This window comes from Mauremys reevesii, linkage group 10, assembly GCF_016161935.1.
Source record: "Mauremys reevesii isolate NIE-2019 linkage group 10, ASM1616193v1, whole genome shotgun sequence".
NCBI classification, from domain to species: domain Eukaryota; kingdom Metazoa; phylum Chordata; order Testudines; family Geoemydidae; genus Mauremys; species Mauremys reevesii.
The window spans coordinates 2275982-2303353 of record NC_052632.1 but is presented as its reverse complement, the minus strand read 5'-3'; the positions used below and the strand labels follow the sequence as shown (position 1 = coordinate 2303353).

General features: G+C 44.8%; 1 long non-coding RNA gene across 1 annotated transcript in view; it reads right to left on the bottom strand.

The window, feature by feature from the left end:
- Window positions 1-27372, bottom strand: part of LOC120373058 — a 40329-nt gene that overhangs the window by 11545 nt on the left and 1412 nt on the right. The window contains exon 2 of the long non-coding RNA XR_005585350.1: window positions 26991-27096. This is a non-coding gene — a long non-coding RNA (uncharacterized LOC120373058). The remainder of the gene's footprint in view (window positions 1-26990; window positions 27097-27372) is intronic.

Genomic DNA, 27372 nt, shown 5'->3' with positions numbered 1-27372 from the left:
GTAATGAGGGTAACAGATGGTGCTAGAAATTCAGCAAGCCAGGACAGGCACACTGCCACTGCTGGACAGGAATGACCATGGGATGGCCAGCAAGGGGATAACTTTCCACGACAAGGTTAGTCTTTTCCAGTGGAAAGGCAGGAATACAAATATTTAAACAGGAGAAATGGAGCAAAAATTGAACTTTCCCTTTTTTCAGCCTTCTGCACTTGCACACCAAGATTTCCTCAGGGCAGAGGTCCCAGGAAAAAACAGAAAATTCCAGCATTGAGCTTTAAGCAAAGTGGGAGGATATAGAGACTTCCCCTGCTCGAGCTGTAATTGAAGTGGAGATGAGCTGCTGTGGAATTTTACGAGGAGCTGCATACACAAAACTGTCCTTCAAATCTCCCCCTAAAATCCCCCTTCTGCTACGTACCCACAGAACACTCAGTGGTTAGCCAGATGTGTGCAGGGACTGCTGATTACCACACTGAGCACAACTGCCTCATTGTTACCTTCTCCTCCCCCTGCATGTTTCTTGTATCCGTCTCTTGCCTTAGGCTTAGATTGTAAGCTCCTTGGGGCAGAGATGTCTCTTTCTTTATGGAGGTAGAGCACCACACATGTACAGGCCTCAAGGCACTATTAGAACACAAACAATAATGCTTATGCATTGAGCACTTAAATACTGACCTACCGCTCCGGGCAGTGACTCAACTCACTCCTTACCAACCAGGCACTGGGTGCTGAGCACTTAAAGAGTCGAGAAAGCAGAAAGAATGAAAAAGCCCAGCACTTGTGTGAGAGTGTCAAGCCCCAGGTGGAATCCCATCCAGAATGGACTAGTTAACTCCCTGCTTAGATCTTGTGAACATACAAGGCAGAGCACGCTGAGCAGAGTACGCAAGCAAGGCTGGGGACTAGCCATCTCCCTGGCCACGTACAAGAAACGCCGTTAAACAGTGCCACCTGCGAATTATATGGGAGGTGAGAGAAACACGGGCTGGAAATGGACCCAGATTGGGGTTGTCCCTCTTTGTTTTCCACAGCTGTAAAACCATTTTCTGCACCTCTTTGGCAATAATGATGCTCTTGAAAACCTCCAGAACAAAACCATTGAGGAAAACTTGCTGATAGTCTGTGCTTTCTGTTGGTGAACCAGCTGATCCACCCCATTCTTTATTAGTTATGCAGATACCCGCCCGGTATGAAGAGGTACAGTTCCTAAGTTAGCATGGATATAATGCAGCAGCTAGGAGTCTGAAATATGTACACACGCAGGCGGATCTTTTGCCTTCTCCCCGCCCACACTATCCCTATAATCTTACAAGGCCACCTGGCCATTCATCATTCACATAGGAGGCACAGTTAGAAAGTCTGGCAGTATGGTGATAAAAGGTACAATGAAGTAGGAAAGAATCATGCCAGTTGCCATAAGAAAAGTTGCCTCCCAACAAACTAGAGATACTATACGCTGATATATCCCTCTTTGTACTTGTAGTGGGTACAGATACAACATGAGATGGTTGAGTTCAGGATCCTGACAAAAGGAAGAAAGGAGAGCAGCAGAATATGGACCCTGGACTTCAGAAAAGCAGACTTTGACTCCCTCAGGGATCTGATGGGCAGGATCCCCTGGGAGGCTAACGTGCGGGAGAAGTGGGGGAGAAAGGAGTCCAGGAGAGCTGGATGTATTTTAAAGAAGCCTTATTGAGGGCACAGGAACAAACCATCCCGATGTGCAGAAAGAATAGCAAATGTGGCAGGTGACCAGCTTGGCTTAACAGAGAAATCTTCAGTGAGCTTAAACACAAAAAGGAAGCTTACAAGAAGTGGAAACTTGGACAGATGACTAGGAAGGAGTATAAAAATATTGCTCAAGCATGCAGGGGTGTAATCAGGAAGGCCAAAACACAACTGGAGTTGCAGCTACCAAGGGATGTGAAGGGTAACAAGAAGGGTTTCTACAGGAATGTTAGCAACAAGAAGGTGGTCAGAGAAAGTGTGGGCCCCTTACTGAATGGGGGGGGGGGCAACCTGGTGACAGATGATGTGGAAAAAGCTGAAGTGCTCAATGCTTTTTGTGCCTCAGTCTTCACAGACAAGGTCAGCTCCCAGACTGCTGCACTGAGCAGCACAGTATGGGGAGGAGGTGAGCAGCCCTCAGTGGAGAAAGAAGTGGCTCAGGACTATTTAGAAAAACTGGATGAGCACAAGTCCATGGGGCCGGATCTAATGTATCTGAGGGTGCTGAGGGAGTTGTCTGATGTGATTGCGGTGCCATTGGCCATTATCTTTGAAAAATCATGGCGATCGGGGGAGGTCCCACGATTGGAAAAAGGCTAATGTAGTGCCCTTCTTTAGGAAAGGGAAGAAGAAGAATCCAGGAAACTGCAGGCCAGTCAGCCTCACCTCAGTCCTTGGAAAAATCATGGACAGGTCCTCAAAGAATCCATTTTGAAGCACTTGGCGGAGAGGAAAGTGATCAGGAACAGTCAACATGGATTCACCAAGGACAAGTCATGCCATACCAACCTGATTGCCTTCTATGGTGAGCTAACTGGCTCTGTGGATATGGGAAAAGTGGTGGATGTGATATATCTGGACTTTAGCAAAGCTTTTGATATGGTCTCCCACAGTATTCTTGCCAGCAAGTTAAAGTATGGATTGGATTAATGAAGTATAAGGTGGATAGAAAGCTGGCTAGCTCATCGGGCTCAATGGGTAGTGATCAATAACTCAATGTCTAGTTGGCAGCCAATACCAAGTGGAGTGACCCAGGGGTCAGTCCTGGGACCGGTTTTGTTCAACATCTTCATTAATGATCTGGATGATGGGATGAATTTCACCCTCAGCAAGTTCGTGGATGACACTAAACTGGTGGGAGAAGTAGATATGCTGGAGGGTGGGGATAGGGTCCAGAGTGACCTAGACAAATTGGAGAATTCAGCCAAAAGAAATCTGATGAGGTTCAACAAGGACAAGTGCAGAGTCCTGCACTTAGGGCAGAAGAATCCCATGCACTGCTACAGACTAGGGACCAACTGGCTAAGTGGCAATTCTGCAGAAAAAGGACCTGGGGGTTACAGTGGATGAGAAGCTGGATATGAGTCAACAGTGTGTCCTTCTTGCCACAAAGACTAACAGCATATTGGGCTGTATAAGTAGAAGCATTGCCAGCAGATTGAGGGAAGTGATTATTCCCCTCTATTCAGCATGGGTGAGGCCACATCTGGAGTATTGCATCCAGTTTTGGTCCCCCCACTACAGAAGGGATGTGGACAAATTGGAGAGAGTCCAGCAGAGGGCAACAAAAATGATTAGGGGGCTGGGGCACATGATTTATGAGGAGAAGCTGAGGGAACTGGGATTGTTTAGTCTGCAGAAGAGAAGCGTGAGGGGGGATTTGATAGAAGCCTTCAACTACCTGAAGGGGGTTCCAAAAAGGATGGAGTTAGGCTGTTCTCAGTGGCAGCAGATGACAGAACAAGGAGCAATGGTCTCAAGTTGCAGTGGGGGAGGTCTAGGTTGGATATTAGGAAAAACTATTTCACTAGAAGGGTGGTGAAGCACTGGAATGGGTTACCTAGGGAGGTGGTGGAATCTCCTTCCTTAGAGGTTTTTAAGGTCAGGCTTGACAAAGCCCTGGCTGGGATGATTTAGTTGGGGTTGGTCCTGTTTTGAGCAGGGGGTTGGACTAGATGACCTGCTGAGCTCTCTTCCAACTGTAATCTTCTATGATTCTATGACCTACAGGAAGTCTGACAAGGCTCTCTCATGCTTAATACAGGCATGATACCATATACAGATCAAGACTTATTCTGAACCAGAATTTTCTGGCACATCAATGAGCACACTAGCCCTCCTGTTTCTTAGGTGTTACGGAACAGAGCAAACAAACATGGCCCTGCTATAGCAGACAACGAGGAAGGCAGTACAAAGAAATCTCTGCAATTGAGAATTCCAAAAACAGAAAATAGAGCTAGACATGCATGGAACGACTGGAAAGCACATCAGACAAAGAGACAAAGTCTGCAAATCAAAGGCCTGGTGGCCCAGCAACAACAAGGTACACCTGACATTTGAGTCACAGCAAGCGTGCTGAGCATATGGTTGCAAACTGAACACAGATTTAAAGACTTAGCAAAAGAAAACATACTTTGACTGGCATCCTTTTGTGTTGCTTTTATTTTTTGATATGTAAAGAAGGCTCAAAAGGCTTTTTTGAAGAACAGCAGGAGTCTTATTTTCTGCTTGTTTTTACATTCAGAATTCAGGTCTTGGCTCCCCTAGAAGACACTGGACATGACTGGAGAACTAGAGGAACAAGGAAGTGAAACCTGACTAATTGAGAAGTGAAGTGAGTTTTACTGAAACTGACTAATACTCTGATGGGAATTGTTTGACTGGTTGGTGTTCAGAGAAAAGCTGTCTTGGTTGAGGTGTCCCAGCTCCTTCAGGTAAAGGCTGAGAGAGCTGCCACCCAACTAAGCTCTCCAACTAAGCTCTCCAACAGAACCAGGGAAAACAGGGCCGGCTTTAGGCCGATTCGCCTAATTCCCTGGAACTGGGCCCTCCGCCTAAGAGGGCCCCGCACCGGCCCCTAAGAGGGCCCCACGCTGGCGCCTTTTTAATTTTTACTCACCCGGCGGCGCTCCGTGTCTTCGGCGGCATTTCAGTGGCGGTCCTTGAGTGCCGCCGAAGACCCGAAGCGAGTGAAGGGCCCGCTGCCGAAGTGCCGCTGAAGACCCGGAGCACTGCCGGGTGAGTAGGAATCGGGCCCCGCACTTGCTAAAGCCGGCCCTGAGGGAGAACCAGACTTGGCAATCCTGATACTTCCACTGTAAAGAAAACAAGAAAAAAAAACTGTAATCATTTTAGGAGGAAGGTGACAAAACCTCTCTTTTCTTTATATGTCCTACAGCACCAAAAAAAGGGCACCACCACATTCATTTTCTTCTGAAGACCACCTTTAAGGAATTGCACTTTGGAGCTTTTGGATGACTGGAGAGTGGTCAGCATGTCAGGTCCATGGTAACTCATCAGTTTACTTGTTTTTCATTAACACTAAAATATGACTCAGTCCTAACTCGGGCAATTCTTCCTTGAAAGTTTTGCCAGAGCAAGGGCTACTGGATCTGGCCCATTGACAGAAAGACAGAATAGTGACAGCAAAGGAAAGCAAATACATCCCTCCAAAACTAGCTGGAGACAATCCTTGATGGGGATTGGCCTTCGTACAAGCCACTCCATTCTGACAGGTTAAAGGTTTCCTCCCTCCCCACCCCACATGTTTTACATGGGCTCTGCTCAATGGGCTGCTCTTGCAGCAGGAAGGAAGGAAGCACCACTAACTGGAACAGAGAAAGAAAATCACAGAAAATCCAGACCACGGTCCCACACTATGGAGCAATAAACCCCTTCAGGGAAACACTGAAGAGTTTGAACTACCATCTTCTACAAACCAGCACAGGGACAGGCCAGCGCATTTCAGACTCACTCAAACATCATTGGTTCAGACAGTTACATTATGGGTTGCGCATTCCCACTCTGAATAAAGGTCTGAGCCAAGTCAGAGAAAAAAAAATGATCTAATGAAAAATCAGTCTCCCCAGGCACCCTCTTGGACCAGCCTATCTTTGGGTGAGTTCCTCTAGCCCTAAAGAGAGCACAGATTTCCTTTTCAGCAGGAAAAAGGTGGTTGGTTTGATTAAAGTTTCCATTGATGACAGAGAGAAATAGTTCAGGTTGTCAAACGAGCAAAGCCTGAAAACATGAGGTTCACCAATAGGTTTGCCCATCTCTACTCTAAACCAGTCCCTGCACCTTCTTCTGCATTAGCACAATGGTTAAATGAGGGCTGGTCTATACTGGTGGGGCGGGGGAGTGTTCAAACTAAGATACGCAACTTCAGCTACACTATTCACTTAGCTGAAGTCGAAGTATCTTCGTTTGACTTACCTGGGTGTCCTCACGGCAGCGAGTCAACTGCCGCGGCTCCCCCGTTGACTCCACTTACTCCTCCTGCTGAGGTGGAGTATGGGCGTCGATTAGTGGATCAATTTATTGCGTCCAGATAAGACGCGATAAATTGATCCCTGATACATTGAACAGTACCCGCCGATCCGGCGGGTAGTATAGACGTACCCTCATGAGACAGGAGTATCACAATGCATCCATTCCCTCTCCATTAGACTAGAATCTACTGCTAGAATGGCTACTTTAAACAGTGACATTATGAGAAGTACCTAGATCTCTTTAAAAAATAGACAGCTATTTCTCTCATTCCCGGCCTCTGAGAGGAACTTAGTGAATAAGTCAAATATTTTTTCAGTTAATTAGTTTTGCCTCTTTCAGTTGGTGAATTGTTTGCAAAGAAATCACAATTTTCTCAGATGATTTTGATTTTCAGATGAAGTCAGTGAATAATCCTGCAAGTAGTTCTTGATCTGTACCTTCCGAGGTCCATAAGGATCGCCAGACCAGGGTCAAGCTACTCCTTTGTCCTGTCTCCAACAGTGGCCAGCACCAGAGGAAGACGCAAGAAACGGCATAAGAGTCATTTATGGGATAATCTCTCCACAGGGGAAGTTTCTTCCTTCCTTGGTGCAAATATCCCCTATTTATAATTCCAGGTGTTTTGGAAATGGACCACAGGGCATATTTCTATTCTAATTGGATGAGTATAACCTTTAGAATCAGATTCTACATACAAATTATTATAACTACAAATTCAAAATCATCTCTCCACAAATATTCTGCAATAGTTGCTTAACATTTGCTGCTTTGGCAACCATTCCTGCCAGTAAATTAATTCACTAGAATATTCATGGAAAGTGCACAGAAAAGATGTGCACACACAGTCAGGGGGAATGTGCTAAGATTTAAACTATAGCCATGAATCATTTGCTGTATTCAGTCAACTCTATCTGTGATTGGAATTGTCATGACAAATCAGCCCAGTTTTGCAACAGAAAATATTATATTAGCAATAGCAATTTTAGGTGACTAGGGTAGTGTCTCCATGCACTCATACTAGAACTATAATTTGAAAACATCTTCTCATTGCTAAAGAAACAAGATGGGCCAAATGAATCCGTAGCATCCATGTGACTTCAGGGGAATTGTACCAGAGATCAGTGTTCCCTCTGGGATGAGTGATTTCTTGCAGGTGTCTTCAAAGAACAGACCAGAGTACTTAGATACCTGCTGTGGAAAGTGTTAATCATATTTTTGACTGTATGGAACAGTCACTCAGTAGAGTTCCCTGCAGATAGGGTATAAAGGCTGATCTCTATGGAGCAGCTCTCACTTACACCGGAGTGAATTTAGCCCATGGAGTACACCATTAACAACTGAGCACCCAATTACATGTGGTCTTTCAGCAGACATAATCATGGGATGTGAAACCACGGGCTGCGGTGCCTGGTTCCAATGTCTCATTATTTAGACAATAAAGTTGCTCTTTTTGCTTTTCACGTCCATCTTCTTCCTGGGGAAAGAAGAACTTCCACATATTTTTGGGTAAGAAAAGATTCCATTCAGTGACATAATGCTGCGATAGCAACAATGGAAAGCTAGCAGGGACACTCCTGCCAAACCACTGTTTGCACAACCAGTCTCTTGACTTATTGCAGCTCTGACTTATTCAGAAGGGCTGGAACCCTCTGCAGCAAACCCACACAAACTCAATCGCTTGCAATTGTTTCTTTGGACATTACATTTAGCTGGAATGGAGATTGTGTTGTCGGTGTTGCCTGAATTACTCCAAAAGCAGGGTATGCAAATGGCTCTTTTACTTATGCAGATGATAAATTTTTTTATTTCATATTAGATAAGCATCTGCTTTTATTCAAATAGAAATATATATGAACTGCATGCTACAGCAAGACACTCCAGCACATTACTGCAGTACGTGGGGCCATTAGAACACAATTATACTGTGATGGAACGAAGAGAGAAATCATCTCATGTAGGGACAAACTGTGTAAGAGCAAAATCCTGCGAGCCTTGCAAAGTCATAGGAGGCTCAAAACGCAGTGGACATGCCGTGGTGGTTCTCTGCAGTGGAACATAGACAGCAGATATAGTGGGTCTGTTGGGGGCCTGGCCAGGGGGTGCCACATAAGGGGAAATCATCAGGCTGCATTCAGCAGCCTTCCTGCACAACAGAACGGCTGTGGTTCAGCTGCACAGTAGCTATGGGCTGTGGAGGATTGAATCCCTCCACTGCATGCCTTCGAGCACATTTGGGTGAGTGCTCTGCTTGTGTTACTTGGACTGTGTGCCATTCCCCAGGATTTGGTCCCTACCCTGCCCACATTCGGTCGCAGCCATCTTGTTCTCCGGAATCTAGGCACACGCACAAGGACACAACATTATTCCATAGCATTAGAAGTCTTGTAACAGACTAGCGAAGCTGACGTCCCATTGGATGACATCTTTTAAGGATATCAGCATTGCTACTCCCTCGTCTCCTACATCCCTGTTGTTTTGGCCATTTTGCTCTGCTGCACTATTCCCTTCTCCAACTAACTGTCTTGCATCTATACCAAATAAACAAATCAACATCTGATTTTGAGATTGCCTGGCAAGATCAGCTCTGAGGCAAAAAGCTGGAGACTACACAGAGAGAAAATTTAAACATTTACTGAAAACAAGATACAAACATCTGAGCATGAGATAGGTTCGACTTATATGTTCTAATGCTTTGATTCATCAAGGTGTTACAATAGCGTAGCCAGGTATAGAAGGATTTCTGAGATAAAAATTACTTTATTATTTAGACAATGGTGGTTGATTTATTGATCATCTTAATATAATACGTAACATTTGGATTTCATATTGTAATAGTCCAAGGCCAAGGTTACATGAAGTAAGTTAGCCTACCTACAGTGAATTCATCTGGCTATGTGATTATTTAAACCAAAGCAATGAGTTTGGATTACTTAAGGATCAGATAATAGGCCTCTTGAAGGACACTAAGAATGTATTTTTTCCCCATCTCCGTACAGTTCAAAATGAGAGTAAAAAAAATCAGATCAGCTTTCTGGGTGTAGCCAGTGAATGACCTGTTGGACTGAAAAGTCATGTCAATATTTTAGTAACTTTTCTCTGCTGTGTAAGATTTCTACAATGGGTTCCTTAACTTTCATATCCATTCACACTGTGCATATTTGTACTGTACATGATATCAAAACCAGTTCTGTGTGTTCCTGCAAAAAGGAGGGGTGCCGCTCCAGCTCTGAATAGAAACCCTGGGAGGAAAAAAGTACATGTGCATGTGAGGAGGAAAGAGTTTAAGGGAACATATCTGGGCATCTAAATCCGATGAAAACTTTCATTTCAGTGACAGAAGGAAACAGACAAATGAAATGTAGTGCTATAAAATGTGTCTTCTAGCAAAGCAGGAGAGTGAACATAAGTCATTTTAGTGATGGCTTTAGGCACAGGCTGGGCAGGCAGCTCCCTAGGGACCCACCTTTCAGAAGGACACTATGATTGTGGGAGACATTCCATGGCAAAAAGAAGCTGCCTGGAGAGAAGATCCCTGCACCTCAATACTCCATCCTTAAACCAGGGTTACAGGAGAGGTCAGCTGACTACCAGAAGCCAAGTTCCCTGTACTAATCAGGGAGCTCAGGGAGGAAGGAGCTCAAGCTGGCAGGGACAAAACAGAAACCTGATTCCAGAGGGAAAGGGATAGGAAAGAGATGGACTCACACAAAGTCAGGACAGCTGGAAGTTGTAATAAGAAGTTACTAATATTGGAGTAACTATGGACACAAGATGATGTGTGGCTAGTCTGTTTGTGACTGTACTAATATTTATGTTAAGACTCTACACGCAGGGCCGGCTCCAGGCACCAGTGCAGCAAGCAGGTGCTTGGGGCGGCCAACAGAAAGGAGCGGCAATTCGGTGGCGGGTCCTTCCCGCCGAGAGGGACTGACAGACCTGCCGCCGAAGAATAGAATGAAGCGGCGGCAGTAGAGCTGAAGTGCTGCCAATCGCTGCTTTTTTTTTCCCCCTTCAATGCTTGGGGCAGCAAAAACGCTGATGCCAGCCCTGTCTACACAGTGTGAACTAGTTTTCAGAAACTTGAGCAGCATGTTTGTGGAGGGATTTGACAGCAATGACTAAAAGCTACTATATGGTCCCAACCCAGCAAAGAATTTACACATGTGAATAGTCCCAGGTAAATCAAGGGATGCCCCACTGAGTCTTATAAGAGGTAAGTAATATTAATTCAAGGGATTGTTGCCAACTCTCGTTATAGTTGATGTTTTCCTCAAAGCCCCAGCTCCCAGGTTCATCGGATTAGAAGAAAATCTCCACTTCATTTTTTAAAAAAAGTTTTTTAAAAGTATTTTTCAATCTCACGATTTGGGGGCTCTGGCTGACAATTTTTGAATGAAAGAGGTTGGCAATACTCAAAAAGGTTCAGTGATGTCGGACAATTGGTTTGTGAGTGCCTATGAAATGCTACCAAAACAAAGTGACCCTTAATCTGAGTCTCCAAACCACCACAGTGTGGGCAGGACCCCTTCTGGCCATTTTGCATACCTAGCACCTGAAGTTTAAATCATCTGACTATATGAGGAGACATGTAGGAAACAACACAGTGGGCAAAAGTACATCTCACTTCTGGTGGAGAAGGGTCTGATCAGTGGGAGAGAGGAAAGAAAACAAGAAATACAAAGGGAAAATAACAAGGCTGCCCACTGCTGCAGAACCTACCCCCCAGAATGCTGTTTGGCTGTGCCAGAAAATATGTGCTGCGAGCTTGTGGTGGGAGTCGGCTAAGCTCCCCTATAGCTCTTGTTCAACACCTAGCTTAAAACAAATGAAACTTCAGTGGTTCCCCACCTAGAAAAAGCAGGTTGGGCCCATAAACAGGCCCACAAGAGAACGAACACAGACATTGAAAAAGGAGTCCCATGGATTTTAAGTCCCTAAGCCATACTGGTCTGTTAAGAGCTCTTGCAGATTCTCAATCTAAGGTTTGTCTACCAGCTCTCTCCCTGATTAAGCTCCTCAAAGACCACCCCCTTACAATGCTTTCCCTAGTTCAGTTCCTGCTGTTTTCCCTGGCCAGATTTCTGAGCTTCTCTTCTTTAGTATAAATTTCCCTAAGCTAGAGCCCAGGACTTATTTTTATACCAAGGCAGAGGCCTGGGCCTCCCAGGTGCAGTCTATAAGTGAGGGAGGGAATAGCTTCATCAGGCCTTAAAGAATCAACACCACTCATGCTGGCTTAACCCACCCACAGGTAAACTTCTTGTGAAAGTGCCTCAGTCCAGTCTCAGACCCTTAAACCACAGAGATGGCTCATAGGAGTCTGTCTAAATATATAACTAGCTAATGGTTTGTGATCTAACCTTTCCACAGAAGCCTAATTGATTAGTACCTGCAGTGGGGGGTGGCCTCCCTCCCAGCTGGCCAGCCACGACCACCCTCTGGTGGGCAGAGCCAGGACACCCATGCCTGCCCCACCAAAAGCGGAGGGGGGCAGGAACCAGAAGTATAAAAGGTGGGCCCTCCAGCTTTTTTGGGGGAAAGGAACAGGATATCTTCTTCCTGCTACTAGAGCTCGGAGCAGACAGGGCTGTTACGGTGCCTGAGACCTGGAGGGATTGCTGACTGCCAGAAAAGCTGAGGCACTGTTGGGGCTGCCTTGAGCAGTTTACCTTGGTAAGATGAATCATGACTCTGGGACCCAGGTTGCTACTTTTCTAATTGCACAAAACTGAACACCCTTTGCCTTCCCCCCCCCCTGCTTGTTTCCGCCCCTCTTTCTCTGTTCCTTGCTCTCCCCTGCCCTCACTAGCTTGCTGGGGGTGCAGGAGGGAGTGAGGGCTTTGGCTGTAGGTGTGTGCTCTGGGATGGGGATGATGGATTTGGGGTGCAGGAGGGGGCTCTTGGCTAGGGCCCAGGGGTTTGGAGTGTGGGAGCAGGCCTTGGGGTGGGGAAAGGGGTTGAGATGTAGGAGGGGGTGTGGGCTCTGGGAGGGAGTTGGGATGTGGGAGGGGGTTTGGGGTGTGGGCTCTGGCTGGTGCCTAGCTCAGGTGACTCCTGGTCTGAGGGGCTAAGGCAGGCTCCCTGCCTGCTGGCTCCATGCTGCTCCCAGAAGTGACCAGCATGTCTGGCCCCTAGGCAGAGGCGCGGTCAGGTGGCTGGCTCTGTGCAGTGTGTGTGCTGCCCCTGTGGCTCCCGTTGGCTGTGGTTCCCGGGAGCTGTGGAGATGGCACTGGGGGTGGGAGCAGTGCACAGAGCTTCCCTGGCTGCCCCTCTCTGCCTAGGAGCTGGTGGGAAATGCTGGCCACTTACGGGAGCTGCATGGAGCCAGGGCAGGTAGACAGCCTGCCTTAGCCCCGCTGCACTGCCGACAGGACTTTAACAGCCTAGTCAATGTGTTACCAGAGCTGCCAGGATCCCTTTTCAACTGGGCGTTTGGGTTGAAAACCAGACACCTGGCAGCCCTTCCCTTGGATGGGAGTGTAGGAAGTCGCCCAGGGAAGCTGACTATAGTTTGGCTGTGTTGCTGACTGATGACTGTTAGGGTCCTGGGCTGGGACCTGGTGGAGTTGGGGGGGCCTGCGTCCCCCTTGCCCCCTACCACCTCACCTGGGGGTGGCAAGCCCCTCACTCAAGGCCAAGGGACCTGTGTTTGTCAGCAGTCTGCCAGAGACAGGACCCCTGACCACTTCCCTCCCTGCCTGAGGGCCTGGGCTCTGAGGTTACTAACTGCTCTATCCCACTGAGTGGTGGAGGTCCTGGTGCTAACTGTGCCCCTCCAGAGGCCTTGTTGCAAGGGGTGCGGCCTCTCTCCCAGACAGAGGAACTTCCCTACAGTATTCCTGCCTGCACTTCATTCGGCTTTATTTTCTGCCTGGCAGGAGAGGAACAATTCAGTTCCAGCAGTGAGCAGGAGCGTTGCATGAGGAAGTGTCATGAGCAGTGTCTCCCTTAAATGCTGCATGGACCATTGGTGTTCTGTGAGCATCCTAGCAAGCCAGAAAGTCCTCACTCACTGGGCCCAAGCTGTGGTGAGCCATAAAGATCCTCTTTCAGGATTGCCAGGGAGAAAACTAACAAGGCTCGGTGAGCAGAGGATAGCCCAGAGCTGTATGAACTCAGGGCAGAGATGGTGTATGAACTAGTCCATGTTGTGGCAAGTCAGGTGACTTAAACCCAAGGTAAAGGAATGAGGCAGCTGCTGGCCTGCCCTGGAGGAAATGCAGACTGGGAATAGCCAGTGGGATCCAGAAAGGTGCTTAGATGCCCAAGACCTGGTTTTAGGCACCACGGTGAATTCCCACTCAGCAGCTGCTGACCTCCTTAGGCACCTAAACACGCTCCGTACCTACGCTCTTCCTCTGGGCATACAGACCAGGCACCTATGTCCTGCCTCAGCATGTCTTCTGCTGCCCCATGAGAGGGGTCCAGATGCCCATCTCCTGCCTTAGCCCCAGAGCAACTCCCAAATGGGAAAGAGGCTTGACACTTCCATAGTAGATAAAATCCCTTTTCTAATCCACGTTACCTTTGAAGAGTTTCCTAGTGTACCACTCCCTAGCTGGTGGATCCAGTGTTTCATGGACAGCTTCCTGTCCTCAGTTTCTGGATGGATTTCACTTCAACCTCCTTTCATTTTAAAGGGATTTATAGGATGGTTTTCTTCAGTCAGTATAATATTCAAGGTGGGAAAATTCCCAGTTGTCTCAATGTCTCTCCATTAATTCCAATGGCCCATCATTGTCTTTTCCTGGGTTGTACAATGGATCAGTAAGTCAGTCCAGGTTTGTGTAAACAGCTGGTTTCAGAGGTGTCTCTCCCTGTCTGATTGCGCTCTACCCTGCTGTGAGGTAGAGCCAGCGCTTACAAGCACAGTTTGCTCTATACACAAATATAGAGATTCATAACCACAGCCCGATACAGAGCTCAGAATGATTATTAAGTTTAGAACATTACAAGCTTTTATAAAAGACCTTGCTCAATATACTTCCATAGTATGATGAACCAGCGGGTTGTATGCTGGATCAATTGCTCATTCTCGGGGCCTATCCCTTGTTCTCTCCTTGGGGTGGCGGGTACCTGTGACAGTCAGGGCCCGAGAGAAGGACTGGGCTTTGCACATACCTCTGACCAGCATCTCCCACTGGCTGGCTTAGGTGGCTCCCTGCTGGCTTTGTGGATCACTGCCTAAGGCACCTACCTGTCCCTGTTCATTGTATAGGGAGCCTGGGTGCCGAATTCAGACGTTGGATCATGTGTTCCTGTGATATATTTTTTTCTAATTGCCTGAAAGTTAGGTGCCACAGCACTCAGTGCTATCATGCCTAAGGCCCCCTTGGGACCCCGCCCAGCCTGCCTTGTGAAGGACTTGAAGTTCAGTTGCACAAAGTCATTTTTTTTGTGCAACGTGTTGATCCCAGGTAGAAAGCTGGACAAAGACCAAGCCCCTGTATGAGCTTGGTTCACACTCTGGCTCAGGAAGCCCAGTTTCTGTTTGTTTGTTTGGACTGGGACCAAAGAGGCCTGAGTATTCCTGTCTGCAGCCCGCCTGCCCGATCGGAGGCCCCTGCTAGGAACTCTCCAGGTAGGCTGCATGGGATGACTGTTACTTCCTACTGGGGGGAGGGACAGCTCAGTAGTTTGAGCATTGGCCTGCTAAACCCAGGGCTGTGAGTTCAATCCTTGAGGGGGCCATTTAGGGAACTGGGGTAAAAATCTGTCTGGGGATTGGTCTTGCTTTGAGCAGGGGGTTGGACTAGATGATCTCCTGAGGTCCCTTCCAACCTTGATATTCTATAATTCAGACAATTTAATAGCCCTGTAAAGACAGGCTCCCCAAGCCTATATGCTCCTATAAGCACCTCATACATATAACTGTCACATGGGCCAACAGCACCATGGGAAGGGAGAACATGTAAGTGCAGGGATAGTTTGCACAAGCATAACCACCATTGGTTTCTTAATGCCTATTTCATCCAAGACACTTACTTATAACATATTTGATTCCTCTTTTAAAAATGTAAAACACTAGCTTGGTATCCAGATTGCTGCCTGTGGAATCAGTCAGCTCAGCAGCCCCCACATGAGCCCTGTTATTGAGTCCCTGAATATTATAATTCTCCAATGGACCCAAGACCCAGAAAGCCATTAGCCATATGGGAGAGCGGAGCACTCTGAGCAGTCGGACTGTGTTTTCTGAGCTTGCTCTCAGAATGCAGGGAGTGAGTGCTGCTCTGGCTCACTAGTGCCCTCTGCAGTTGATTCACATTATTTCTGATTTTTATTGTAAATATGAAACATTGGTATTGCAAGAAGGGTCTCTTTCTCTGAAACAGGATCCTGCGAGGACGGGAAATGTCATGTGTTTTGTTCCCATTGGTTTGGGAGTGGCCAGAGAACTCCACATGGGCCTGTATGACTTGATCTCAGAACTAAAAATTAATGGTAGCTTAGGTAAAAGTGATCATGCCTTGATCACATTTATAGTGTGCAAGAGGAATGAAGTCCAGACTAGTTATATATAGATGGTGCACTAATAGGGTCAATTTCACAAAACTGAAAATTATGTGCCAAATCAGCTGGTATGAAATTTTTTTAAAAAAATTTCATAATTGGGAACTGTTTAACTCTTTACTAGATGCCCAAAAAGAAAGAAGGATGTGCAGGTTAAGAAACCAACTTGGTTTAGAGGGGAAGTAAAGGCATCAATAAAACATAATATATAACAAATGGAAGAAAGGGGAATTTTATAGTAATGAATATAAATGAGAAGCTAGGAACTGTTGAAAATTGATAAGGGAAGCAAAGAGACACAAGGAGAAATTTATGACCAGCAGAATTAAAGACAGTAAGGAATAGTTTTTAAAATTAGGAACAAAGAGAATTCTGACACTGGTATCAGTCCATTACTAGATGGAAATTGTAGAATTATCAATGATAATACAGAAAAAGCAGAAGTGTTCAATAAATATTTCTGTTCTGTATTTTTTAAATCAGCAGGTCTAATTGATCAAACTAACTTGAAGGCCAAAACTATAATGGGGTTCAAAAAAGAACTAAATAAATTCCTGGAGGAGATGTCCATCAATGGCTATTAGCCAAGATGGTCAGGGACGCAACCGTGTGCTCTGGGTGTCCCTAAACCTCTGACTGCCAGAAGGTGGGAGTGGGTGACAGGGGATGGATCACTTGATGATTCCCTGTTCTGTTCATTCCCTCTGGGGCACCTGGCACTGGCCCTTGTCAGTAGACAGGACGCTGGGCTAACTGGACCATTGGTCTGACTCAGTACGGCCGTTCTTATATTTTTATGTGAGATTGCATGTTTGGTTGTTCAAGGTAATAGTGTTGATATAAGATGCATAGACTTCTGTAAGGGGTTTGACATAGTACCATGACACTTTGATTAAAAAACTAGAATGAAATTAACAGGGTGCACATTAAATGGATTGAAAACTGGCTAGCTAATAGATCTCAAAACGTGATTGGAAACAGGGAATTGTCATCAAGCGAGTGTGTTTCCAGTCAGGGTCACCCTATGCAATTGGGTGCATAGGGTGACCCTGACTGGAAACACACCCTATACTGGTCACCCTATGCAATTTAACATTTTTATCAATGACTTGAAAGAAAACAAATTGTCACTGATTGTTTACTTGCATCCACTTTACAAAGCGATCCAGATTGCTCTAAATGGGAGACCCATCTTCATTATTTACCACTTCCCCAGTTTTTGGGCCACCTGCAAACTATGTGCTTTAATACAATTAAATGTAAATGATCTATGAACAAAGATAGGTACTTGATGGAGGACTCTATCCTAGGAAGTACTGACTCTGGAAAAAAATTTGGGGGTCGTGGTGGACAATCAGCTGAACATGAGTTCCTAGTCTCATGCTGTGGCCAAAAGAGGTAATGCGATCCTGGGCTGCATAAATGGGGAATCTTGAGTAGAAGCAGAGAGGTTATTTTATCTCCAGATTTGGCACTGGTTCAACCTCTGCTGGAATCCTGTGTCCAGTTCTGGTGCCCACAATTCAAGAAGGATGTTGATAAATTGCAGAGGGTTCAGAGAAGAGCCACGAGAATTATTAAAGGATTAGAAAACCTGCCTTATAATGATAGATTCAAAGATCTTAACAAATAGAAGGCTAAGGGGTGACTTGATCACAGTCTGTAAGTATCTAAGTGGGGAACAAATATCTAATATTGGGCTCTTCAGTCTAACAGAGAAAGGTCTAACGAGATCCAATGGCTGGAAGCTGAAGCTAGACAAATTCAGACTGGAAATAAGGTGTAAATTTTTGACAGTGAAGGTAATTAACCACTGGAACAACACCACCAGACAAATCATGGCGCTAACAAGACACACACTACTAATTGTCACTGCTCAATCACTCTGTTTTTAGTAGTCTTCCATCCTTCATCACATTTCTATTTCGACAGTAAGTTGGTTGGGCAGGGAACTTGGACCAAATTACAGTTACAGTAACCCTCAGTTACAGGAGTGCAATGTCCACTTGTTTCCTCATGTACCTGAGCAGGTTTTGGACTGTCATAATACTTGTCTGTTCAGCACCGAGCACACACTGGTGTTCTACAAGTCATTATCATGAGTAATGTATGTGTGTGTTTAAGAATATTCATTCCATCTGAACTTGTTTATGAGCTACCTATCAGCCACAATATTTTATTTGATGTGTTGTTCTTGTAGATGCTATCTTATCTTGCCCTAATATATATTATTTGCAACTCCTCTGCCAATCTGAGAATCTTAATCAATATACTTAAGACGCCACCTCAATACTTCCTCACTTTTGAAGAATCAAAAATATTCATGATTTCTCAGATCAGTAGCTTTGGGCTGTCAGATTTCTAGCTAATAGTGCTTCTGAACATGAAAATTAGCCTCCATTTTCCAGTGCCAAAAAATCAGTGCGGAATGACTTATCTTGGGTCACATCAGAAAAAAAATAAAGTGAACTGTCAAACCATTCCATTTCTCCTCTATAAAGGGCAAAATTGTCTCCTGAGAGTTGACAATGTGTTTCTCCTGGCTTTTGAATTAAAAATCTGAAATGGCAAAGGTTCAGCAAGACATTTTGTCACTACTAGATAATCTGACTAGTGCTAGAGGTGGGATTGAACCCTGATTGGAAAAGCATCTATTTTTACAATTAAACAATGAACCTACCCCACTGAGGGTTGAGGTTAAAAGATGTGCAAGTCTTGATTTGCTCTGAGGCTAGTAGAGCAAGAGGGGAGAGTATAGCATCCTTTGAACATTTCACAGTTACACTAATTCTTTACGTTCCTGGAAGGTGTATTGATTGGTAGGTAGAGTTGGCCCACACCAGAACTTTTTCTCCAAAACATCCCATCTTCCAACTTGGTTTGGAGGATCCCTTCCGTGTGCCAACACCCCCCAGTCTTACTCACTAGAGTAAGCCACTTGGCTTCACTGTTCTTAGATGAACTTCAGAGCCTTCAGCACCCCTGTTTCTCACTGTCAGCTCCCTTCAGCAAGTCCACCCTAGTTGGACACCTGAAAGAAACTTATACATCCAAAGGCAGCATACGCACCCTCTCTTTCAGCATCATAATGACTCTCAGCCAGCGTTGTAAAAGCAGTTTATCAGATGTCTGGGACACAGCAGAGAAAGTCCCTGGTTAGCATAGAGAACAGAAAGTTACAGCACGGTCCATTTTGGTCAGCCCCAAGCCCAGAGTTCTCTGACCCCTCTTTTATCCCAGTTCCCAGCAGCCTGTTCTTAATAACCTCCCATCTAGCCTTCCTCCTCAGCCCTTTGTTCTCCATCTGATCAAACATGGTTGACTTTCTGCAGAGGAGTGGGCCTTTCATGGTCATTAAGTGCTAGCTAACAAATGTCCAGGCAATTGGAGTGGCCATTGTCTTCTCAGAATCATAGAATATCAGGGTTGGAAGGGACCTCAGGAGGTATCTAGTCCAACCCCCTGCTCAAAGCAGGACCAATCCCAACTAAATCATCCCAGCCAGGGCTTTGTCAAGCCTGACCTTAAAAACCTCCAGGGAAGGAGATTCCACCACCTCCCTAGGTAACCCATTCCAGTGCTTCAACACCCTCCTAGTGAAAAAGTTTTTCCTAATATCCCTCACTGCAACTTGAGACCATTACTCCTTGTTCTGTCATCAGGTACCACTGAGAAAAGTCTAGATCCATCCTCTTTGGAACCCCCTTTCAGGTAGTTGAAAGCAGCTATCAAATCCCCCCTCATTCTTCTCTTCTGCAGTCTTAACAATCCCAGTTCCCTCAGCCTCTCCTCATAAGTCATGTGCTCCAGCCCCCTAATCATTTTTGTTGCCCTCTGCTGGACTCTCTCCAATTTTTCCACATCCTTCAGACTCTCCATGGACATGGGTCCAGGGTGCAGACAGCTAGGTGTCAGTCACACCAATATGTCTAGGTCTCTGGAAAGAATAAATCTTTTCCCACTCCCTAATTAGCCATGCAGCACATAGAGGAAACTGAGGCATTCACCTGTGACAGGTTGCTCCCCCTTCTGGGATACCACCTGATGTACTGGGGTATCACTGAGCCCACCTGTCCCACCATTTTGGGCTCCCTCACCCTGTTCTCCTAAGCCAGGCCCTCAAGCCTCCTCCAGCACACACAGGCACTGAGATCAGCTCTGCCTGGGAAGGCTTCAGCTAAGGAATTGCCCAGCACTCAAATGCACACCCCCTCTGGAGAGTAAACCCAAAACTGTATCGTCTTATGCTGTACAGTTCTCTGTGCAGCGCAAGCCCAGGAAATTCACCCCCTCCCTCAATGTGGGGGAAGATCTGCACAGCTTTTCACTCCCTCCCCCAGGTATGAATTGCACAAACTGGTGTGTAGAAAACAAAAACAAGTTTATTAAGTACAAGAGGTAGATTTTCGGTGATTATAAGGGATAGCAAACAGATCATTTATTTACCTTAGTAAATAAACAAAAAACGCAAACTGAGCTTAACACACGAGATAGGTAGGATATAAATTAGCAAATTCTCACCCTGAATGATAAACAGGCTGGCAGATTCTTAAGGCACAAGCTGCCTTGGCTGTCCCAGGTTTTCATACACAGATAAAGATCTTAGCCTGGGACCATCACTTCCCCCAGTTCAGTCCTTGTCCTTCAGGTGTTTCCAGGGGTGTTGCAGGGAGAGTGAGGTCCCCCCATGATGTCATTGTCCCCCTTTTATATCTTCTCCCCACTTGCGGGGAAGCTCTTTTGCTGTGACCTGGGTCAGACAGTTCCCACTGTGCAGTGCTGTCTCTGAGCAGTTTCTACTGTACACAGTTCCCAGAGTAATTCTGGTGCTCGTGTGCATTTCCTCACTGAGCCATTAACATTGTTTGCCCTTTTTACTGTTGTATCTGAAAGGCTGCTTGTGGGTGCTTTCAACCTCTCAATATGTTCAATAACACATACATAGCTAAACATCATAACTTCACATACAACGATAGCACATACAATCCAGTGAGATATGAATGTCTAGTAGATCAAGACTTTTGTACTTTGTACAAAACATATCCTAATTACATGACAGTGGTGAATATTGGGGTGTCAGGGTTTCACACCACCATATTAATACAACATATTACAGAAAATTCCCACTGTCACAGTTTGTCATTCTTTTTTTTTCTTAATTTTGTCAACCAGCTTTATTTCTAATGTGAATTCTATATGAATGAAGTTGGCCAGTGTTTGGAAGCATTATCCAGCTCTGAGGGAAGCAGTTATGTCTAGTGGTTAGAGCCATGCACTAGCAATAAGGAACCTGAGTTTTATTCTTTACTCTGCCATTACCTTGCATTGGGCAAGTCACTTAACCTCTCTCTGCCCTGTTCCCCACCTATGTAAAATGGGAATTGTAATACTTACCCAAGTTCTTGAAGCTATGTAGATAAAAAAATGCTAAATGCTAGGTATATATTAGTAGTAGTAGTAACTGAACTGAAGAGAACCTTTGACTCCTTTGAGGTTTTGCTCTTTACTCACTACATTATCAATTTTTCCCCAATTACAGCCAATCTGAAAAACAATTTGTATACAGAGCTGTTCAAATTCCTCTGGACAATAGAACCCAGAAAACACACCATGTATATGCAGCTATCTCAACTACCATGTAGATACAAGTCCCAAGAAAAAGACGCAGTACATTAAACAGCTACCTGCTGTCTTCATTCACTTAAGGATCCATTTATGTATAAATTTTACCCTCACTTATCTTATTACAATCAAAAATCTATTTAAATTCAACATCATTTGATATTGACTGAGAATCAGTGGGGAAAAGCCAGGAGTTTGGGGGACTTTGATATTGGTTGAGGAAACTGAATAAAATAACCCTCTTGTATTAAATTTCTAACAAAATAAAGCAGATCAATACCGACGGGGGGAGTGTTCTTTTTCCAAAGCATTTGGGGCTTTGTTATGGCGTCTTTCATGAGTTAGACACACTTACATTTAAATCAGAATAGAACCAGTGTAATCTGAGCAGAGATTACTTGGTCATGATCTGTTTTTTCAAGGGGCTTCGTTATAGTGATTGATAGGCCTTAGTACCTAAAACATACGTCAGTTTATTCTTTAAAATGTGGGGGGTGAAGCTCTCTGACTGTTGCATGTTGTCCTGCAAATTCAGTTTCATTCTGTTAAACTAGTTTACCAGCAGGGCCTTCTGAGACATGTCATGTGTATGATAAATCAAGCTGCTGTTTCTGAACCATGGAAAAACTAAACCTGAAACAGGAAAAAAGAGAGAGCGCGCGCGAGAGAGTGTGTGTGTGCACGCACATGCACACACCGGAGGTTTGGATGGGGTGCATGTTAATCCCTTCCTAGTAACTCAGCTAAATAAATCACCAACAAAACCCCCTTTGTTAAGCAACAATTTTTATAATTTTCTCTAACATATGAAGACACAGTGCCACCCTCTCCCCTTTTATATCATTCACTAAACAGGAAGATGTCCCCAGAGAGGCAGAGTAGCTGGCTTACTCATTCACGGATACTATCGATTTTTCATTTTCTTTTGCATCTTCCCTGGATGGAATTTGTATTTTCTCTGTGCAAGCAAATTTCACTTGTTTCTACAGGCTGGCCCTTTGCACTAAACACACACTGGCACTAATTTAGAGCTGTCCTTTAAGCAAATACTTATTTGGTCTATGAGCTATGGTCTCACTTACACAGGCTTCTCCCAGACCGTGGGCAATAGATTCAGTAGATTGTGACTTGTGGCTTTTCCTGTTCATTGTTCTTTTGGAATTTGGGGGCAGGGAGGTCAATCCCCTCAAATCAGAGTATCTCTGTGATGCATGGGGATCCAGTCTCTTTCATAACACCCTCTCTCTCCAGCACCACTGTTACAGAAGAAATCTTTAGCTAACTCCACCATAGCCTGCACAGTAGCAGCTGCAGAAGGATCAGCATTAACACCTGATCAGATTTCTAATCCGAAATCTTTAGAGTAAAGCTGTAGAGTCGAGTCTCCAACAAGCTGCTAAATGAAATTCTGGTCACGGGGTTTTCATGAGGCCCCCCCCCCTTTTTTTTTTGGATCATCACTGTCCTTCATAAAATGCAGACATGAGAAAAAAATAGAGCTTCTTGTTTTGATACATTAAATATGCCTTAACTCAGGCTATGAAACATTCAAAAATGTTTTTGTAAGCCATGATTTACGATTGAACATTTCTAGAAAGCAAGAAACAGACAAAGGACTCAAAAAGATTTGGTCTGAGGTAAACACAGTACATTGTCAAAATGAATTTGGCAAATTAAAAAGCACACCACCACCACCACACTGTGCAGTAAGGGAAAATCAGTTTCACTGGTTGATAGTTATTGAGGTCTGTATTGTAAAAACTAATATACAAAATGGTATGTGCAATTTCCCTCATTTTTTGCTCTCTGGTATTGTATCTGAGGATTCCAGCCTCTAGGGGACAGTTCTCATTGTCCCATTCTTTCATAAAAAGAAATTTCTCCCACCCTTTGTAGCTTGTAGGCTAGTTGGAATTCATTCAAACAACATTGTGCCTTCAGACTGGCTTTATCAGGCTTATTATTAAAATGGTTACAAAATCCTTGAAATCTCAGATGTTTGCAATGAATTTCAAAACATTTGCAACAGGGTAACAGACCAAACCTTCTGTAGCAATGACCACTTCCTGAGGAACAGTTCTCTAGTTTGCTCTGAAACCAAAGAGTAAATATCACATATTGGCCAGATGATTTGCTCTGGCTTCTGACCGGCACATACACTTACACTATGCAATGAACTGATGGGAGGTGTCCTTCCACCCACCCACCTGTTGTGGAGGCCCAAGCCCTCCCATGGTTCCACATGGGGACAGGTCACCAGCAGTTGGAAGGGTGCAGTAGGAAGATTGCTGTGCAAGGTATCATCTCTCCAAGGGGATTCCAGCTCTAAATTCATGGTGAAATCATTTGAGGGTGGTTCCCTCACTACAGTGTGAAATTCCCCTCACAGGAGAATCTGGCCAGCAGCAGTTCGGTAAGCTAGGCTCTGTCACTCACACTGTTAGATGGGCCGGAGCCAAGGGTGGCTGGGAAGCACTGCAGAACCACAAGAATCGAGCTGCTCTCAATGGATGCGTGGATTTGGGGGCCAAAGCCCCTTCTTATTTGGCAGAGGCGCCAACCCTGGGAACGAGCACACTCAGACTGAGTTTCCTGGTCTCCTGCATGGGAAGAGTTGACCCTCTTCATGCTTATAATAAAGAAACGTCCCAAATGAAAATGTTTCCATGCTGAGAATTTTTTTAATGTATTTATCAGGTATCAAAATAAATTTCAGCATCTTCTCATCTGGGTCTTTTGAATTTTTAAAAATCTTCAAATTCCTCTCCCATGAAGCTACTCTGTTTATATGTAATTCTGCAATTTACAGCAACATCATGTTTTACATTAACCAGACTGTACAGCAGACAGTAACTTAGTCACCTACAGTACAGTTAGTGACCCTCTTAAAGACCAAATTTCTTTGACTTGAAACTGATATTCCCCGAGAGGATTCACATTAGATACCCAGGTTTCAGGATATTAGTCATGAGAAATTCTCCCTGTCCTCTACCCCATTACAATTCCAGTCAGACTAAAGGACTGAGTAGCCTCTTACTGCAAATGCGTAAGATTAGCAGAAGTGGGAGTTCTCAACATCTGGGCTGATGGGTGAATATTCCATTATATATATATCGAGAGGTTATTTAACAGTCATCTGAAATATAGAAGCATATTTTAGTCCATTTTTCAGAAGCCTGCTACAGAAACAGGTGCACTTTTGACACTCCTGGAGCCCCCATTCTGGTTTATTTTAATTGTGAAGAGATATAGGTACAAAGCATTTGAAGTTAAGTCTGTTCAAAGGTGGTTTAGCAATTGTACATCCTCTGTGGTACAGCTGCATAAACTTAGAAAAAGCAGTTCTTCTAAATATTCTGGACTAGAAGTAGACAGTTAGATCAGCAATCGGGGCTCATCTGTGGCATTCATGGCTTTCTGGCTTGCCGGGTATGTCCCCTTCCCACCCATGAAGTTTTACAGCCAAGGTGGGATGAATTTGTCTGGTGACCATAAAGATCAACAGTAGCTTACAAAACAAGTATAATCTGATCTGCAGGAAGAGCTTTGTGATGGGGCTGTCCCAGCCTGGTGTGCCTGCCTCAGTTTCCCCTTTTATTTCAGAGTCCCCAGTAACTCCACTCAAGCTTTTCATGTATAACTAGCCCTTGGCAGGGTTAAATTTATTACAGAAGTCCCATATATGAAAATCATAACAAGAGTCCCACTACCGTAATCCAGCACAGTCCAAAGAATACATTCTGTCTTTCAAATCCCAACCGTCCATCAACACCAAGTACAGCTCGGGCATTTCACACCGCTCCCCAGCATGGTGCTAGCATCTTTCATCATACCTCACTCCAGCCGCTCTAGCTGGGGTGGTACTTTGCACTGTTTCTTTCCCAGGTATGGTTGCAGCTCCTACCCAGAGACATCATTAGCCTCACCACCGTCTTTCCCCAGCTTTCGGCTTCAGCTGTCTGGCTCAGAGCCCCACCAGGGATCTCAGTCTGCTGCTCTCAACCTTCAACCCTCACTAGCTGTGGAGATCTGTAGGCAACCCCTCCTCCTCCCTGACTGCCTTCTGCTTTCTTCAGCCTGCTCTGACTCCACTGCTCATCTAGGAACTCACTGTTCCCTCCACCAGGGACATCCCCTCCCTGACGCGTTTCACCCGGCTCTGCTTCAGACCGCTCCCTCTGAGAGCTCTGGGTTATGAGCTCTCTTGCCCTTGAGCTGGCTCCCACCTATACCTCCCAGGGCAGCCCCACCCTCCTCCTTACACCCAGCCAGGGCCCAGCCGGACTGGAACAGGAGAGCTGGGCACATGTCTCTTAAGGGGACAGCTACCCTATAACAAACCTTCAAAGCTGAATGAAGCAGCATTGTAACTGCTGTAATTAAAATCTAACTACACATTTCAGTAAGTGGAATAAGTAAGATGAATTCATAATATTTTCAATATTCACTAATTGACAGCATTCAGTACTCCTTAATGGGTTTCCATTTGCTAGTGCAAATCAGAGAGGTTCTACTGTTTCACATTTCATACTAAACCGTTGCTATAATGTATCTAGATTAAAGCCAGAAGAGACCATTAGATCCTCTAATCTGAAAGGTCATAAAATTTAATCCAGTTATTTTTGTATAATTAGTACTAAGGGGGGGCGGGGGAGAGCAATGTGGCAGGAAAACTATTAAATTCAGTTCCTGCTCAGATAGAATGCTCAGAAAATAGCCGTTTTCTCTCTCTATGTCAGAGATTTCCAGGGGTGGGCGGAGAAGAGACAGATTCCAATTAAACAGGTTCCATAGAGCAACTGTCAGGATGAACACTGCCACTTACACACCTTGCAGTGTCCAGCTCGTTACTCGGGGTACTTTGGGATGCCTTATGTCTGACAGTTGTTGTCCAACTAAACTGCTTCACAGAAATAGATGATGCAAGCAAGACTGGGTAAATCATTACCAGGAGATGGCAAAAGTGATCATTACATCACCCCTTCAGCAAATTTTCTGAAAAACCAACATGCAAGTCAATGAGTTGCCATTATTAGTTCTATAGAGTTGCATAGAGTCTCATGGTTTAATATAATGTAAATTATTATTTAATTGTAGCCAGAGCCAAATGGCAACTGTCCTACATCTATATTATGTAAGAACTATCAGATGGTCTAGTGGATAAAGCAGTGGACTGGAACTCAAGAGACCTGCTGAATTCAATTCACTTCCTGTGTGATATCAGGCAAATCATTTAATCTATGTGGTGCCTCAGTTTCCCCATCTGTAAAATGGACAGAACCATCTTCCTTTACCTCACCAGGTGTAGAGAGAATAAGATCCATTAATGATTGTGAGTCACTCAGGTACTACAGTAGTGAAACTATGTACGTTGATACACACAGGGCAGATCTCTGAATAAGATGGCATCAGCTTGCGTGGCCATAAAATAAATCCTTTCAGGGGCAGTTTACTGCTTACAAGCAAGATGAGAGGAAGACTGATTATGTTTATAAAATTAGTTCCAAACACCAAGGACATTTTGGGTGGTCTGTGCTTTAAAAAAAAAAAAAAGTTCACATATGTCAGTTGAAAGAAAACTATTTTTCCAGGCCCAAAGACATCCCTGCTGTACATATATGTGCATTTGCACTCATACTCATTCTCTGAGGGACAGAGCATAGTCTGCCTTTTGAATTAGCGGCTGCTGCCTAAAGGTTCTCAAGGTACTATAAACAATTACTGCAAATAAAAAAAGTGTTTATTTTTCAAGAAAGAAAAAAGAAAAGAAAAAGAAAAAGAAAGAAAACCTATCCCCTTGTCTCAAGAAGTCGAGCAACATACAACTCATTTAAAACCCAAAAGAATGCAGTCCTCACCATATGAGTCAAGCAAGAGATGCTGGCCAATCCAGCAGCACCCTCCCATGGCTCCATGAGGAATGGCAGTGCCGCTCTTCTGAAATCAAAATCATAAGCTCTCCCCCTAGGCAGAGGAAAGGTGCGTGCTAAGGAACATGTCTGGTAATCTTATCTTCCCCCACCATTTCTAAGAGCACATACTATACATGCAGATAAAATTACATCACCACTTATCTGCAAAGAATATTAAACAGTTTTTTGTCTAAATTAGAAGCACACTTTTAAAGGGTAAATTGGTTAAGTTTACAATTAGTGAAGGAACAGTCAGAAGTCATCCCAAAAAGATACATACAAAGAAGCTCCATACACAAAAGTTAAGTGTATCAAATCCATGGCAGCC